Raw genomic sequence first — 13,938 nt, forward strand, 5'->3', positions numbered from 1 at the left:
GTTCTACAATCAAATTCGAGTTCTAATTGATGTTTCTGTTGAAATTGATGATTCACAAAGTTTTTAGGAATGATTTGAAACATATTTCATGTTGTAAAGATTGTCCAAAACGAACTCAAAATTGAAAACATTATTTTTTTAAGACTTACGAGCTAAAGCAGTAAGTTTTTTTCAGTTTTTTCTCAATTTTTTTAATTACAAGAACACTTTTATTTTTTTGTTTCATGTTTGTTTAAAAGTCCTAAATGAAACCCAAGTTCGTTAATTGGAGTTAGGAAGTCCCATGGATGAATTTGTGACGACCCAGAAATTTTTGACCAAATTTAAACTTAATCTTTAAATGAATTAATGTTTCCGACACGATAAGCAAAGTCTGTTAAGTTGAAATTCAAAAATTTGGAACTGTGTTCATGTAACCTTCGACTTTTCCGGACGATTCACAAACCACTATTTGTAAATAAGATATGTATATAAATATATGTATATATTTGAGATTGATATTTGCATGATTAAATGTTTCCAACATTTTAAGCAATCAAACTTGTTAAGATTTGATTAATTGAAATGGATTTTACATAAACGTTTGACCACCCAGTTTGTCTGACGATTCACGAACGTTAAAACTTGTAAAAACGACATGATGATATATATATGGACATATATATATGTTTAACATGGTATTATGATAAGTAAGTATCTCATTAAGTATATTAACAATGGGTAATATACATAAAATGAGACTACTAAATTAAGGAATTTGAAACAAGATATATATGTAACGGTTATCGACGTAATAACGTCTTAATTAAAATAAATACATATGTATTGTATTAAGATATATTAATACATTATGTTTAACATGATATAATGATAATTAAGTATATCATTAAGTGTATTAACAATGAACTATATACATAAAACAAGACTACTAACTTAAGGGTTTCGAAACAATGTATACATGTAACGATTAACGACGAAATAACGACTTAATTAAAATGTATATATATATGTAATGTATTAAGAAGTATTAATACACATTTGAAAGACTTAATGACATATATCAAAATACTTATACTTGACAAAGATAGTTGTAATCGTATTCTCGTTCATTTTCATCAAGAATTCTACTCGTATTCGTTCGGTATTTGTACACGTATTATACCCAGTTTCTAGATGTATTTACTATTGGTATACACATATTAATTCATCACCTTAGCAGCCCTATATCAGCCATTAAACATGTGGTAACCATTCTTTGTAATCTAGTATGAATTATTTAGCAAGATTACAAAAATATTATTAATTATTAATGAATTATTTACAAGAAAACAAAACTTACACATCCTTTATATCTAATCCATATACCACGATCCAAAACACATACAAACACCTTTATTCTTCAATTTTCTTCATCTAATTGATCTCTCTCAAGTTCTATCTTCAAGTTCTAAGTGTTCTTCATAAATTCTATAAGTTCTAGTTTCATAAAATCAAGAAGACTTCAAGATTTCTTTCAATCCTTTTAATCCAATCCAACAACTCATCAAAGATCAAGAATTTCCATCTAATCTCAGTAACTTTTCATCTCATAATCAAGGTAATAAACTTATTCAAGCTTTGGTTCAATTCTTATAAACATAACTATCTTAAATCAAGATAGAATTCTTACTTGAACTTGTTTTCGTGTCATGATTCTACTTCAAGAACTTCCAAGCCATTAAAGATCCTTTGAAGCTCAAGTTTATTTCTCATCATTTTCAGTAGGTTTACCTACTATACTTGAGGTAGTAACAATGTTCATAACATCATTCGATTCTTACTTATATAACTATCTTATTCGAAGAAAATAACTTGTAATCACTAGAACATAGTTTAGTCAATTCTAAACTTGTTCGCAAACAAAGTTAGTCCTTCTAACTTAACTTTTAAAAACAACTAATCACATGTTTTATATCTATATGATATGCTAACATAAGGATTTAAAATTTGGAAACACGAAGAACACCGTAAAACCGGACATACGCCGTCGTAGTAAAACAGGGGGCTATTTCGGGTTGAATAATTAAAAAAAAACTATGTTAGACTTTGATTTAAAGATTTGTATTTTGGGAAAATAATATTTCATATAAACATGAAAACATATTAAAAAATTATGGTTAAACTCAAAGTAGAAGTATGTTTTTCAAAATGGTCATCAAGATGTCGTTCTTTCGACGAAAATGACTACCTCTTTCAAATATGGACTTGTAACCTGTAACTCCGACTATAAACCACTACTTTTTCAGTTTATTTCTAAATACTACAGTTCGTTACGAAACCATAGCAATTTGAATCACTCAAAACCGATTTATAACGAAGAAGATATGGGCAAAGCAAGATTGGTTAGAAATCACCAAAATAACTACGGGATTATTTTGCAAAAATCTATACTAACCATGTCTTAGCTAACTTTTCTTGTATTATACATGTATTTATACATATTTCCTTGTACTATACTACTCTTGGTTAATCGTAAGACACATGTACACAATACGTCGAGATAACTTCAAAGACAACAGTTTGTACAATGGGTCGTGATTAAACCTTAGACAATATATATACAATACGTCAGATAAATCGTAAGAAACATGTACACAACACGTCGAGATAACTTCAAAGAAAATAGTTTTACAATGGGTCGTGATTGAGTCTTAGACAATATATTTATAATACATCAGATAAATCGTAAGACACATGTACACAACACGTCGAGATAACTTCAAAGACAATAGTTGTACAATGGGTTGTGATTGAGTCTTAGACATTATATTTACAATACGTCTTGATTATTCCAGGGTGATGTATTGAACTATATATATGGACTACTAACGTTGGACTGCTAACATTGGACTACTAACGTTGGACTGCTAACTTGACAACTTAAATCATCAACACGTAAATAAAAATATGATTTGAATATATTTATCATACTTTGATATATATGTATATATTTGTTATAGGTTCGTGAATCGATCCGTGGCTAAGTATGATTTTTCTAAGATTTGAAAATTTGTGAAAGTGAGTTTCATTACTCCCTTTTTATATATTTTTGGGCTGAGAATACATGCACTGCTTTCATAACTGTTATACGAAATAGACACAAGTACTTAAAAACTATATTCTATGGTTGGATTACGAATACCGAATATCGCCCCTTGTTAGCTTGGTAGCCTAAGAATTAGGGAAATGGCCCCTAATTGACGCGAATCCTAAAGATAGATCTATGGACCTTGACACGTCCCATTCGGGTAACGAATGCTTTAGTACTTCGATTGATATATACTGATTGCGACGTCCGGTATATAGCATGCAGATTGCAAAATGCCTGTATGCGGGGGATATTCTATATGCATCTTGTTAGTTCGGTTACCAAGTGTTCACCATATGAATGATTTTATCTTTATGCAGATTGCGAAATGCATGTATAGTGATTATGGAAATGAAAATGAAAACAAAAACCTTGTGGTCTATTAAATTGTTAGAAATGAATATTTATGATAAACTAATGAACTCACCAACCTTTTGGTGGACACTTTTAAGCATTTTTATTCTCAGGTATGAAAGAAATCTTCTGCTGTGCATTTGCCCAATTTAAAGATATTACTTGGAGTCATTCATGACATATTTCAAAAGACGTTGCATTCGAGTCGTTGAGTTCAACAAGATTATATTAAAGTAAATGATAGATTAAGTCATTTATAGTCTATTTATATTATGAAATGGTATGCATATTTGTCAACTATCGTTGTAATGAAAGTTGTCTTTTAAAAATGAATGCAATATTTGTAAAACGTATCATATAGAGGTCAATACCTCGCAATAGGATCAAATGTTATTGTATTCGTCCATATGGATTTGGACGGGCCATTACAGTTGGTATCAAAGCGTTGGTCTTAGCGAACCAGGTCTTGCATTAGTGTGTCTAACTGATAAGTTGTTATGATGCATTAATGAGTCTGGACTTCGACCGTGTCTGCATGTCAAAAGTTTTGCTTATCATCTCTTGTCGGGAATTACCTACTTAACATTCTTAGTCTAGACACGTCTTACTGCATTGATTGCATGATTAGTGTATAGATAAAATTCATATCATAGCGTATCTGTTACTGTAAACTTTGTCTGACAGCTTCCGAAAATTCCTCCATAATTTGCGGAATCCTTTGTACTCTATATAGGTATTCTATGCAAATAGAATATAATCCGATATTCGAAAATCATTTCATACCAAAAATCCTTTATCTAACCGTGCAAGATGAATCCTACACCTAGTTCGAGTTCCTCAGAATCTGACAGCTATTCCGATATGGATTTCTACCTGAGCTCCGAAAGCAGTGTAACCGGAATGGATCAACCAATTAGCCATCACCAATTCTGGATGAATTGGGGATGGGTTCGTAGTCGACTTAATTAGTGGAGACAAGAAGAAGGCAATCCCTTCCATCCACCGAATTTCCCTCTTGGCGAAGAACCTGAAGCACTTACCGGAGAACCTGTCCGAAACACCATCTTCACCCTCATTTCCAGAATAGCTCGCAACGATTACGTAATATCTACTATTTTAAACCTTATTCATCCGCTCGTCTCAACCGCCCATCATCCCGGAATAATAGAAGAAGTCAACGAGCTTCGCGCTCGGGTAATCAATCTGGAGAATATGGTGTACAACTTATAAGCACCAGCAACACCACCGATACCAACAGTACCACCAACATCAACAATGCCTGTACCACCAACAACAACATCCGCATCACCCGCCTCAACATCACAATCCGTACCTCGAGCATAATCTTCATCCAACATCTCTCATTTTTTTCTATATATCGTTCTACATCAACATCATACGCCTCGTAGACACCAAGGAAAACCAACAGCGATAAATGATGAAGTATTGATTTATAACTTCATTAGAGAAATATTCTGCGGCGATTATGTAATCTTCAAAGTCTTAGGGATTATTTAATTCTAGTTCTAACCATAGATCTGATGGATGGAGGAATAGGAATGATAGAGAATAGAGTAGAAACCCTGACAAAGGTTGATACGTAATTTACAAGCTAGACTTGTTATGCAAGCACCACCAGCAAAACCGCCAACATCACCAGCAGTCTCACCATCATCAGCAACACCGGCAGTACCACAAGCTCCACAAGTTTCATAACCACCGCAGATATCAACACATCAATCACCAATAAGAATATTATACTATCGAGTTATGAAATATTAACTCATTATTTCCAAAGAGTTTATATATATATATTTTATATATATATGAATTTTGAAACCATATTATATCTTTTCATACTAAACTGTTACGTGTGAATTTTGAAGGGTAAATACTACTTGATTAATTTACATTACTAAAATACTATGATATACATCCTTCGTTAACAACCTAAATCTCTAACTCAGCTCAATAAATTCTATCCCCTAATAAACCAAGTGTATTATTCAATTAGGTTTGATTTTACACTTTCATTTCCGATGTACTTGAAACTTTCTAGAAAATGTCATTCATACCTTGTGAAATTCACAAGAATTCCACGAACACCAACATCTTCCACCGAGAAATATTTAAGTTCACAATTAATATGTTACACTGTACACTCTTCAATTATTCGATATTCATTATCTATACTCACTACTTTCACAACGATATATATTCTTCCATAGAAATCAGAACAACCATTTTCATTCAGATTCAATTACATATTCTGATTTTGACAGATCAAAATCCAAGTCAAGATATAATAGATAGCATCACTCTTAGATCCTTACATCTTTCAAAACCATACTTTAAATTCAAAACTGTGCTAGAACATCACTCTTATTCATAAAACTCATAAATATATTCATTCAAAATCCTGAATGATTTCATCTTGAACATCATATGTATATTGATGATTACAACCTGCGTTCAAACCCTTTATGATTCTTGAAAATACCCCAACTACTGATCAATCGAGAAGATGAACCAACCACACATTATCGACAGAAAGAAAGAGTTATACTTATAGTCATACGGTTATACTTATAGTCATACGCCTGGAAAGCTCTCTAAACCTAAATAAGACTTTAACACGTATCCGTGATAAATACTTCAGCATTATTATTACTGAAAATAACTTTGCAATTCCATTTCAAGTATCCAGTTTTGTCACACCTTCAGCAAGACAACTTCGACGTTTCATTTGGAGAAACCTTAATTAAACCTTGATATATACGATTGCCTTTCTATCGTTGTTACTGGGGAACCTTTTATGTTCCACCATATTAGCAGTAAACGTACCAGCGACTCCGTTACTTTGCAACTTAAATCCCTCCGAAATATCACTATCATTATTCATTGAAATCTATCATATAATCATCAACATCTTGTAACGATAATTGTTATACCACATACCGGGAAGCATCAATCGTTAACTTCGAATTTCGCAACGTTTCTACGTCAACAATTATATACATACATATAACGTCTACCTCCTGGAATTATGAAAGCACCCCAACATGTGAATTAGTTCTTTGAGTTTTGAGAATACTGAAGAAGCAGCAAAAACTGTAAATGACCTTAACAGTCAAAAGATTGATGATAAAGAATAGAGTGTTGGAAACACTCAACAGAAAATTTGATACTGGAAAGCGGATTAAGCAAAACTATGAAGGAGACTGTGAACAAATCATAAGGACTAAACTTGTACATAAAGAATCCAGATAATTCTGTATTCGATGAAATCTTTAGCAAATATATTGCTCCTTACTTATTCTATATTCTTGCGGAAGAATTTTCCTCATCAACCTTCGATCTTAGAAATTCTAAAAATATCATCATAAATATCCTCGATATTTCTAAGGATGTTTTCATAAATAATCTTGTCCGAAATTACTTATCTCTTCGTGCTATCTGTGTTACATCTTAAAGGAAACTGTTTTAGTTTCTAAATTTCTATAAACTTCGAGTTTAGATTATGAATGTTTTTGAAGTAGTGTTGGGAATCGAAGCATGAGTTAGTATAATATAATGACGCCTGATTAACGTGGTTATATTACAGTAAGTCATGCTGAGTTTCTAATAGAACATGATGATTCACAGATTATATTGTCAACATGTGCCATGTTACACGATTTTTTCATTCTATTTAACCTCTAAAAATATCAAGAACATATTTTCTTGATAGTTCTATCTTTTTCGTGATACCGGTAATTTACCAAATTAAATTGTGCTATTATAATTCCTTTCTGCTTAAAACATTAGTTATGTTCATTCGAAATTTCGTACCTACAAAATCGAGATGTCTTGATCGCTTTACTTAAAGTTGAGAAGAGAAAACAAAAGCATGGAGCTCCGAAATATAAAGGAAAATATAAAGCTCGATAACAAATTAGAAATTACAAACCGTGTATATCAATGCGTATAGCAATATAAAGACACGGGAGAATGATAAATACAACAATCCCTAGAGCATAATAGAAATAAACAGATTCCTCCGGAGGTAGCTGGAAAAGAAGGATAATGGTGGCGAACGTCAATATTAGGTCAAGAACCAGAACTGGATTGAACATTTTTCACAATCTTTTGGATGTATGAATTGATGAAGAAAGTAGGGATGGTGATAATAATGAGTCGGAAGAGGTCAATTTATAGTGGATATAACAGACAGAGCAATCGAGGCAGATTACTGCATTTAATTAAAGAGGATCCTAATTTCCTTAAATCCCGAAAAAAATCAAATCTTTTATAGATTTCGAAGATTTTCTTTACATTCCTTGAAATCCGGAAATCACCTGTGACTACGTCAAAAATTAAGACGAAACTTTATTTCCTCAATTCCATCTTTTATGATAGCTTCATTCATACTCTTCGCGTAATCGAATTGTTCTATCCATATTTTCACAAAGATGAAAAAAAAACTCTATATTTATTGAACTCGTGCTATTCATAAACGGAACTCGACTCATTCAAGGTATTCAAAATACTCCACTAATCTATTTCCTTGATAATGATTATATGAACGATCGAATTCATGATAAGAATTCAAGTTATAGTTCTTGATACAAGAATAATCTTACTTCCATTATCAAACTTTCCTTAACCAAATTTCAGGACGAAATTTCTTTAACGGGTAGGTACCGTGACTACCCGGAAATTTCCGACCAAATTTAAACTTAATCTTTAAATGAATTAATGTTTCTGACACGATAAGCAAAGTCTGTTAAGTTGAAATTCAAAAATTTGGAACTGTGTTCATGTAACCTTCGACTTTTCCGGACGATTCACGAACCACTATTTGTAAATAAGATATGTATATAAATATATGTATATATTTGAGATTGATATTTGCATGATTAAATGTTTCCAATATTTTAAGTAATCAAACTTGTTAAGATTTGATTAATTGAAACGGATTTTACATAAACGTTTGACCACCCAGTTTGTCCGACGATTCACGAACGTTAAAACTTGTAAAAACGACATGATGATATATATATGGACATATATATATGTTTAACATGGTATTATGATAAGTAAGTATCTCATTAAGTATATTAACAATGGGTAATATACATAAAATGAGACAACTAAATTAAGGAATTTGAAACAAGATATATATGCAACGGTTATCGACGTAATAACGTCTTAATTAAAATAAATACATATGTATTGTATTAAGATATATTAATACATTATGTTTAACATGATATAATGATAATTAAGTATATCATTAAGTGTATTAACAATGAACTATATACATAAAACGAGACTACTAACTTAAGGGTTTCGAAACAATGTATACATGTAACGATTAACGACGATATAACGACTTAATTAAAATGCATATATATATATATATATATGTAATGTATTAAGAAGTATTAATACACATTAGAAAGACTTAATGACATATATCAAAATACTTATACTTGACAAAGATAGTTGTAATCGTATTCTCGTTCGTTTTCATCAAGAATTCTACTCGTATTCTTTCGGTATTTGTACTCGTATTATACCCAGCTTCTAGATGTATTTACTATTGGTATACACATATCAAATCATCACCTTAGCAGCCCTAGATTAGCTATCAAAAATGTGGGAACCATTCTTTGTAATCTAGTATGAATTATTTAGCAAGATTACAAAAATATTATTAATAATTCATGAATTATTTACAAGAAAACAAAACTTACACATCCTTTATATCTAATCCATATACCACGACCCAAAACACATACAAATACCTTCATTCTTCAATTTTCTTCATCTAATTGATCTCTCTTAAGTTCTATCTTCAAGTTCTAAGTGTTCTTCATAAATTCTATAAGTTCTAGTTTCATAAAATCAAGAAGACTTCAAGATTTCTTTCAATCCTTTTAATCCAATCCAACAACTCATCAAAGATCAAGAATTTCTATCTAATCTCAGTAACTTTTCATCTCATAATCAAGGTAATAAACTTATTCAAGCTTTGGTTCAATTCTTATAAACATAACTATCTTAAATCAAGATAGAATTCTTACTTGAACTTGTTTTCGTGTCATGATTCTACTTCAAGAACTTCCAAGCCATTAAAGATCCTTTGAAGCTCAAGTTTATTTCTCATCATTTTCAGTAGGTTTACCTACTATACTTGAAAATAATTTGTATTTAAAGATTTGTATTTTGGGAAAATAATATTTCATATAAACATGAAAATATATCCAAAAACTATGGTTAAACTCAAAATAGAAGTATGTTTTTCAAAATGGTCATCAAGATGTCGTTCTTTCGACGAAAATGACTACCTCTTTCAAATATGGACTTGTAACCTGCAACTCTGACTATAAACCACTAATTTTTCAGTTTAGTTCTAAATACTACAGTTCGTTACGAAACCATAGCAATTTGAATCACTCAAAACCGATTTATAACGAAGAAGATATGGGCAAAGCAAGATTGGTTAGAAATCACCAAAATAGCTACGGGATTATTTTGCAAAAATCTATACTAACCATTTCTTAGCTAACTTTTCTTGTATTATTCATATATTTATACATATTTCCTTGTACTATGCTAGTCTTGGTTAATCGTAAGACACATGTACACAATACGTCGAGATAACTTCAAAGACAACAGTTTGTACCGTGGGTCGTGATTAAACCTTAGACAATATATATACAATACGTCAGATAAATCGTAAGACACATGTACACAACACGTCGAGATAACTTCAAAGACAATAGTTTTACAATGGGTCATGATTGAGTCTTAGACAATATATTTACAATACGTCAGATAAATCGTAAGACACATGTACACAACACGTCGAGATAACTTCAAAGATAATAGTTGTACAATGGGTTGTGATTGAGTCTTAGACATTATATTTACAATACATCTTGATTATTCCAGGGTGATATATTGAACTATATATATATGGACTACTAACGTTGGACTGCTAACATTGGACTACTAACGTTGGACTGCTAACTTGACAACTTAAATCATCAACACGTAAATAAAAATATGATTTGAATATATTTATCATACTTTGATATATATGAATATATTTATTATAGGTTCGTGAATCGATCCGTGGCTAAGTCTGATTTTTCGAAGAATTGAAAATTTGTGAAAGTGAGTTTCATTACTCCCTTTTTATATATTTTTGGGCTGAGAATACATGCACTGCTTTCATAACTGTTTTACGAAATAGACACAAGTACTTAAAAACTATATTCTATGGTTGGATTACCAATACCGAATATCGCCCCTTGTTAGCTTGGTAGCCTAAGAATTAGAGAAATGGCCCCTAATTGACGCGAATCCTAAAGATAGATCTATGGACCTTGGCACGTCCCATTCGGGTTACGAATGCTTTAGTACTTTGATTGATATATACTGATTGCGACGGCCGGTATATAGCATGCAGATTGCGAAATGCCTGTATGCGGGGGATATTCTATATGCATCTTGTTAGTTCGGTTACCAAGTGTTCACCATATGAATGATTTTATATTTATACAGATTGAGAAATGCCTGTATAATGATTATGGAAATGAAAATGAAAACAAAAACCTTGTGGTCTATTAAATTGTTAGAAATGAATATTTATGATAAACTAATGAACTCACCAAGCTTTTGATGGACACTTTTAAGCATTTTTATTCTCAGGTATGAAAGAAATCTTCCGCTGTGCATTTGCCCAATTTAAAGATATTACTTGGAGTCATTCATGACATATTTCAAAAGACGTTGCATTCGAGTCGTTGAGTTCAACAAGATTATATTAAAGTAAATGACAGATTAAGTCATTTATAGTCTTTTTATATTATGAAATGGTATGCATATTTGTCAACTATCGTTGTAATGAAAGTTGCCTTTTAAAAACGAATGCAATGTTTGTAAAACATATCATATAGAGGTCAATACTGTAGTGACCCGAACTTTTCCATGTTTATATATATTAATTGAGATTGATATTTACATGATTAAATGTTTCAAACATGTTAAGCAATCAAACTTGTTAAGACTTGATTAATTGAAATAGGTTTCATATAGACAATTGACCACCCAAGTTGACCGGTGATTCACGAACGTTAAAACTTGTAAAAAACTATATGATGACATATATATGGTTATATATATAGTTAACATGATATTATGATAAGTAAACATATCATTAATTATATTAACAATGAACTACATATGTAAAAACAAGACTACTAACTTAATGATTTTGAAACGAGACATATATGTAACGTTTATCGTTGTAACGACATTTAATGTATATATATCATATTAAGAGATATTCGTACATCATAATATCATGATAATCTAATAATTTAAAATCTCTTTTGTTATTATAAACATTGGGTTAACAACATTTAACAAGATCGTTAACCTAAAGGTTTCAAAACAACACTTACATGTAACGACTAACGATGACTTAACGACTCAGTTAAAATGTATATACATGTAGTATTTTAATATGTATTTATACACTTTTGAAAGACTTCAATACACTTATCAAAATACTTCTACTTAACAAAAATGCTTACAATTACATTCTCGTTCAGTTTCATCAACAATTCTACTCGTATGCACCCGTATTCGTACTCGTACAATACACAGCTTTTAGATGTATGTACTATTGGTATATACACTCCAATTATCAGCTCTTAGCAGCCCATGTGAGTCACCTAACACATGTGGGAACCATCATTTGGCAACTAGCATGAAATATCTCATAAGATTACAAAAATATGAGTAATCATTCATGACTTATTTACATGAAAACAAAATTACATATCCTTTATATCTAATCCATACACCAACGACCAAAAACACCTACAAACACTTTCATTCTTCAATTTTCTTCATCTAATTGATCTCTCTCAAGTTCTATCTTCAAGTTCTAAGTGTTCTTCATATATTCTACAAGTTCTAGTTACATAAAATCAAGAATACTTTCAAGTTTGCTAGCTCACTTCCAATCTTGTAAGGTGATCATCCAACCTCAAGAAATCTTTGTTTCTTACAGTAGGTTATCATTCTAATACAAGGTAATAATCATATTCAAACTTTGGTTCAATTTCTATAACTATAACAATCTTATTTCAAGTGATGATCTTACTTGAACTTGTTTTCGTGTCATGATTCTGCTTCAAGAACTTCGAGCCATCCAAGGATCCGTTGAAGCTAGATCCATTTTTCACTTTTCCAGTAGGTTTATCCAAGGAACTTAAGGTAGTAATGATGTTCATAACATCATTCAATTCATACATATAAAGCTATCTTATTCGAAGGTTTAAACTTGTAATCACTAGAACATAGTTTAGTTAATTCTAAACTTGTTCGCAAACAAAAGTTAATCCTTCTAACTTGACTTTTAAAATCAACTAAACACCTGTTCTATATCTATATGATATGCTAACTTAATGATTTAAAACCTGGAAACACGAAAAACACCGTAAAACCGGATTTACGCCGTCGTAGTAACACCGCGGGCTGTTTTGGGTTAGTTAATTAAAAACTATGATAAACTTTGATTTAAAAGTTGTTATTCTGAGAAAATGATTTTTATTATGAACATGAAACTATATCCAAAAATTATGGTTAAACTCAAAGTGGAAGTATGTTTTCTAAAATGGTCATCTAGACGTCGTTCTTTCGACTGAAATGACTACCTTTACAAAAACGACTTGTAACTTATTTTTCCGACTAGAAACCTATACTTTTTTTGTTTAGATTCATAAAATAGAGTTCAATATGAAACCATAGCAATTTGATTCACTCAAAACGGATTTAAAATGAAGAAGTTATGGGTAAAACAAGATTGGATAATTTTTCTCATTTTAGCTACGTGAAAATTGGTAACAAATCTATTCCAACCATAACTTAATCAACTTGTATTATATATTATGTAATCTTGAGATACCATAGACACGTATACAATGTTTCGACCTATCATGTCGACACATCTATATATATTTCGGAACAACCATAGACACTCTATATGTGAATGTTGGAGTTAGCTATACAGGGTTGAGGTTGATTCCAAAATATATATAGTTTGAGTTGTGATCAATACTGAGATACGTATACACTGGGTCGTGGATTGATTCAAGATAATATTTATTGATTTATTTCTGTACATCTAACTGTGGACAACTAGTTGTAGGTTACTAACGAGGACAGCTGACTTAATAAACTTAAAACATCAAAATATATTAAAAGTGTTGTAAATATATTTTGAACATACTTTGATATATATGTATATATTGTTATAGGTTCGTGAATCAACCAGTGGCCAAGTCTTACTTCCCGACGAAGTAAAAATCTGTGAAAGTGAGTTATAGTCCCACTTTTAAAATCTAATATTTTTGGGATGAGAATACATGCAGGTTTTATAAATGATTTACAAAATA

The sequence above is a fragment of the Rutidosis leptorrhynchoides genome, chromosome 5 (assembly GCF_046630445.1).
Source record: "Rutidosis leptorrhynchoides isolate AG116_Rl617_1_P2 chromosome 5, CSIRO_AGI_Rlap_v1, whole genome shotgun sequence".
Lineage (NCBI taxonomy): Eukaryota > Viridiplantae > Streptophyta > Magnoliopsida > Asterales > Asteraceae > Rutidosis > Rutidosis leptorrhynchoides.